Source organism: Tasmannia lanceolata, unplaced genomic scaffold (genome assembly GCF_043159265.1).
Source record: "Tasmannia lanceolata isolate RefF3 unplaced genomic scaffold, GAP_Taslan_0.1 ptg000008l, whole genome shotgun sequence".
Taxonomy (NCBI): domain Eukaryota; kingdom Viridiplantae; phylum Streptophyta; class Magnoliopsida; order Canellales; family Winteraceae; genus Tasmannia; species Tasmannia lanceolata.
In genome coordinates, this window is record NW_027518685.1 from 70,131,775 (window position 1) to 70,138,240 (window position 6,466).

The following is a 6,466-nucleotide window of genomic DNA, read 5'->3' on the forward strand; positions in this document are numbered from 1 at the left end:
TTCCTCTATATATATATATATATATATATATATAGAGAGAGAGAGAGAGAGAGAGAGAGAGAGAGAGAGAGAGAGAGAGAGAAGGAAAGGTGGAAGGTGGATCCAAAGTCTTCCCAGTCTTCACCACCTCACCGTTCATAAATCTGGACCGTCCAAATGTCTAAAGTAGAAGCTGAGCTCACAAATAAGGGAAAAACGCGTAGTAATAATGACATCTCATAAAGAGTGATTTTTCTATCCATCTAACATGAGAGTCAGTCAAGATCGAGAATACTTCTACTGCGTGCCTCACACTCTAAATCACTCATCAATAATTCCTTCACCTTGCATTAATGGATGGCAGGTCTCACAATCATTATCATTTTGAGTAACCTTTATTTATTTATTTATTTTCTATTTATTTAAAGAAGATGCAAGAAAGATTTCTGTTGGGAAAATGTTTTGATAATTTCACTAACTCACGTTGTCTTGTACTATGCAACCAGCTGTCAATGGATATCACAATTTCAAAAAATGCTATTGAAGCAAATTATGAAATAAAAGACAAGGTAACTTAGTGGAAATATCAAAACCAAGTAGTGCCAAAATCAATAGCCTTCTTATAAACTGCATATTTAAAACTGGTGGGACTGATATCTCCACAACAATGTTTTGATAATGAGGTCAACCCACCTGGTTTTACATTTTTTTAACGAGCTGTACTTTGGTTATTTTTATGAGATATGAGTATTTTTGTCATGAGAGAGTTGCTTTGGGCATTTTTCAAAAGGAGATGACGAGTTATGCACAGCTAAAAACAAATAAGTGCAAAATTTTAAAGTAGACAATTCACGACTGTAAACTTTTACGCCTAGTTAGAGAGTCAATCTTTCAGGAGTCTGTCCTATCATCATAGGGGTTAGGGTTCTGTCCAACCTCTCGTCAAATCATGTGATTTTTATCCACTCCTGCAAGGTACAGGATGCTGTCCAACCCTTGCAGAGTTGTTATTCTGTTCATTCCCCCCGCAAAGCATAGGATGCTGTCCAACCTTTGCGGGACATCAGGAGTCTGTCCTCCCCTTATGATGATAGGATTCTGTCCTCTTGTGTCAAAAACATAAAAAACATCTGAAAAACCAAAAATCTCAAAAATCTTGAGTCCTTAAGAGAGTAGTTAGGAATTCTATTCCGAACTACGTTGGCTTGATCCTTTTCAACAGGGTACGTAGTGCAGCTTGGGATCCACATCCCAAGTCCAGCCAAACCTTTAAAAATAAGCATTTTAAATCTTGCAAAATTACAAAAATCTTTCAAAATATTATTTTTTCGAAAGGATCTTCCTCTAGAGTTAGGAGGTTGTCCTAGTTAGAGAGTTTTTGAGTCGGGAGTTGCTCCCTCGTTCGTTGTTTGTTTGTTGTGTGTTTTATTTGTTTGTGTTAGAGTTAGGAGTGAGTCCTAGCTAAGAGTTTTACGCCTCCGTCCGGTCAGTTGGCGATCCACATCGCCAATTGATGACTAGGTCTAAGATGCGATAGATCCTACTATTTTTCTTAGGATATACAGCCTAGCTACACATAGATTATAGGAATCACCTGCATTAGCTTAGGGCTAACCTGTATTTAGTTAGGGCATATAGGGTGTCCTAAAATCTACAATCCATTGGAATTTAAATAATCACACAAGAAGCTTTAAGAACTAGTCCGGTCTTTTAGATCGAGTCTAGGATAGAGGTCTAGATGTCTTAGGCATCATAGCTTAGAATAGGTGCGAAGAACTACGTTGCCTTGATTCTCGTGGAGGTGGGGATACGTAGGCTTCTTTGGATGAACATCAGATCATCTAAAGACTCGGGCCTAGGTATAGATTAGAGTCTTAGGGTTGTATGGTATCGAGTCATTTTCTATGTTTGGCAGTGTTTTCTTACTTTATTGCGCAGACCTTATGCTTTTAGCTGTAGCATGCATGTGTTTGCACATTCAGAACTTAGACACCAATTTAGGTTTGACATTCATAACCTAGTTATTCTCAGGTGACACTTTTATTTCTATTATGTGTGTTTATTATTCCTCCGAGACATGCATGATTAGATAGACGTCTTCTCGGAGATTTGTGTTCCCATTTCATATGATTTTCGTCCAAAACTCTTCAAAATTATTAAGTAAATGGCATAAGAGACCAGGTGTTTGCACTTGGGCGGATGAGGTGCTCTTTAGACCTTCCGAATTCGTAACCAGGCACGAACCTTATTTTATATCTCTGGTTATCCGTTGCAACAAAGCATAGTATGGGATCCAGGGCCCATTCGCCTTTTTCCTTGGATGGCGACTCTTCTTTGTTTAAGGTATGCCTCGAATCTGGGCTAGTCCCCGAATCGAGAGGTATCTCACCTTTTTATCGTCACTCATGCTGTGAGAGGCATTCTTCTTTCGAGAGTTCCTTGGTAGAGCTCTCCATTCATGTGGATGATCCATAGAGACCATAGCGCGTGGGGCTCGTCCCTCACCGCCGCCTCTCTCCCGGATCGGGGTCCACACTCGTTAAGGCTCGTTAAGAATTTAATATATTTAAATATATATATTATATATTAATATATACATTAAAAGGGTTGTCCATGGAGTGAAAGGGGGGGGGCAAAATATGTCACTTCATTTTTGGAACCCCATTTGTTACTAGGACCACCCCCCATAGTGTAAAAAAAGTAGTCAAATTACACTAGTAGGGTTGTCCAGGGAAGATGAGGGGGTATGAACATAATATAACCCGAGCTCAGTAAGGCTCGCGAGCCTGACCAAGCCTGACCAAGCCCGAGCCGAGCCGAGCCTGGTTCGAGCCCGAGCCCGAGCCGAGCCTCCCTTGTGAGCTTAACGAGCCGAGCTTTAGGAGCAAGTTTCTTACTATTAAAATTCTATATTCGTCCCTATCATTGGACATAGGAGCAAATTGGAGTTAAGTTGAGTAAGTTATGACCGATTTATCTTAAGTTATTTTAGAAAACTCACACGATGCTAAACTTTAGATGGATGGTTTAGATTGGTTGCTTAGGCATTAAGTTACATTTTAGGTGAGGTCAACCCACCTGGTTTTACATTTTTTTAACGAGCTGTAGTTTGGTTATTTTTATGAGATATGAGTATTTTTGTCAGGAGAGAGTTGCTTTGGGCATTTTTCAAAAGGAGATAACGAGTTATGCACAGCTAAAAACAAATAAGTGCAAAATTTTAAAGTAAACAATTCAAGACTGTAAACTTTTACGCCCATTTTATGGCAAAAAAAATTGACACTAAAAAGGAAATACATGATGATTGGATTTTTTTCATGGGTACTTCCTGATAAATTCACACCCAAAATATCTTCCATTCGGCGCCCTTGGCTCAAAACTGGCAACCTGATTTTTGGGGAGTCCACTCGGATCTGTCTCAAATTAATTGGGTTTTCCCTCATCACATCATTTTCTGTAACCGTCCAAATCAGTTGAAAAAAGTAAATCCGGTTTTAGTTAATGATGTGGATCCAATCAAGGGCCCTTTCCAGCTCTTTATACAAGAGCATCCTTGCATCTATCATTCCTCTCGATTTAAATAATTCGTTTGGGTCACCTTAATGTAAGTAGGCTGTGCCCCAAAATTCATCCCCTTAGGATGATCCTAACCCTCCGATCTGTATCATTTTCTGTAATGTAACAGATCCGGGGTTAGGATCATCCCGTTAGGATCATCCCGTGGAGATGATTATTGAGGCACAACATATTTATGTTATGGTAATCCAAATGAAGGGTTTGGATCTTTTAACAAAGCAGGACCAACTTTTTTTTGAAAAAGACTCGTATCAAGCACAGACATCATATTTAAAATTTAGAACTATGTTTTCATATTTAATTTCCTATTTGTTGATTTATACAAAATTTGTGTGGGGCTAGTGGCGGAGCCACGTATGTAATAAGGGGGCAGCTGCCCCCCATGAGTTAAAAAAAAAAAACTAAATAAATTACATGTTTTAAAAGTTTTAGAAAAGTTTTTCTATGCCTTTCTAGAAAACAACAGTTGAAAAGTAGCAAAATATAAAAATAAAGTAAGGGCAATGATAATCGTGAGATTGGTTCACTGCACGAGGATAAATTCTCCACTTTGACGTTTTCCTTTACCTTTGAAACTTAAAAGAAATGTCAAGGACTCAAGGGGGGTGATTTTATCCATCACGCTGGTGGTGTGGGGGGGAGGGGGAATTGGGAAAATATCACTGCCCTAAAGTAAACCCTAACTTGAACTTCACACTAAAAAAACACAGTTCCTTTTTCCTTTGTCTGGAAACTACTCGCAACTCCCACTCCCACCGTCCCAACTCGGCAACTCCCAAGCCGTTCGATTCTACTTCGGACTGTTTTTAATGTCTACTAGTGAGAAAACAGTCTTGTTGATAGAGATTTAAACAATTAAAATTTAATAGTCGATGTCGTGTCATATATGCCACATGACCATCACAATCACTCGTCTCTTCTTACATTCATTGATAACAGGCCCACATGACTCAAAGTAGTCTCCACGGTATCTAAAATCCAAGAGATATTTTGGGTATGATCAAGAGAGTATAATTATTTTGTTTACCTTCCAATTTGATATATGTAGAGAATGAAGGTGGAAGGTGGATCCAAAGTCTTTCCCGTCTTTGCCACCTCACCGTTCATAAATCTAGACCATCCAAATGTCCAAATAAGGAAAAAACGCGTACTAATAGTGACATCTCTTAAAGAGTGAGACCCACAACCGTGACAGGAAAGGTCGTCTCTTTCTCTATCCGTCTAACATGAGAGTCAAGAGAATACTTCCACTGCGTGCCTCACACTCTAAATGAGAATTAGATCGAAGACGATAGTTTAGTTTATCTCCAAACTAAAAGCTCGGTTGTAGTTTCACTCTAAGCTTAAACATAGATATATGTAGAGAAGGAAAGGTGGAAGGTGGATCCAAAGTCTTCCCAGTCTTCGCCACCTCACCGTTCATAAATCCATACCGTCCAAATGTCTAAAGTAGAAGCGGAGCTCACAAATAAGGGAAAAACGCGTAATAATGACATCTCATAAAGAGTGAGACCCACAACTGTGACAGGAAAGGTCCCCTCTTTTTCTATCCGTCTAACATGAGAGTCAAGAGAATACTTCCACAGCGTGCCTCACACTCTAAATCACTCATCAATAATTCCTTCACCTTACATTAAAGGATGGTAGCTCTCACACTCATTATCTTTATTTATTTTCTATTTATTTAAAGAAGATTCAGGTATATATATTACAAAATGAGAATTAGATCAAAGACACTTTTGGTCAATCTAGACCGTCAAAAAACTACAGAGTTGTCCATGATACTAATCCCGTCAAACCCTACTAATGGATTATCCAACAAAGTGACCGTTCGGATTGCAGGAATTCTTTCCTTGTAGGAAAATAGAGGGAAATGATATGGTTACAGCTTATTTAGAAAAATACATCATAAATTGAAAGTTTGTTTTTCACCAAAAATTGAACAGGTTCAAGTTATTTTTTTCATATAAAATCAAACAGTGGAAAAGAAAGAAAAATTGGATAAGTGTTTCCTTTCATTTTTCATAAAATTCCTACAATCCAAACCAGGCCATGATGATTTGGTCCAGATTGAACAAGGTAGATGGCATATACATATTGTGACGCATGCATACAAGAAAGATTTCGGTTGGGAAAATGTTTTGATAATTTCACTAACTCACATTATCGTGTACTATTCAACCAGCTTTCAAAGTAAATTCAGTTTTAGTTAATGATGTGGATCAAATCAAGGGCTCTTTCCAGCTCTTTCTGCAAGGGCGTCTTTGCATCTATCATTCCTCTAGATTTAAATAATTCGTTTGGGTCACCTTAATGTAAGTAGGCTGTGCCCCAAAATTCATCCCCTTAGGTTGATCCTAACCCTCCGATCTGCATCATTTTCTGTAATGTCATCGTTCTGTTGATCCGGGGTTAGTATTATTGAGGCACAACATATTTATGTTATGGTAATCCATATGAAGGGTTTGGATCCTTGAACAAAGCGGGACCGACTTTTTTCGAAAAATAATCATATATATGCACAGACATCATATTTAAAATTTAGAACTATGTTTTCATAATAAATTTCCTATTTGTTGAGTTATACAAAATTTGTATGGGGCAGAGCAAAAACAAGTGCCAGCTAGCAGGATAGGGCCAAGCAGATGTATTTAAAGGGAAAGATATTTTAGGTTTTTTAATTCCTTATGGTTAAATTTTAACTGTTAATAAAATTCAATAAGTATTATTTTATAAAATATGTAGCCAGATATTCCTCATAATGGAAACTGAGAAAACGAAAGTATGTAGGTGAGAGAGAGAGAGAGAGAGAGAGAGAGAGAGAGAGAGAGAGACGGCAACCCATGCTCATTGAAATTGAGAAAAGTAATAAGAATAAAAAGTTGAACCGACCCCACTCCTCCTTAACTCC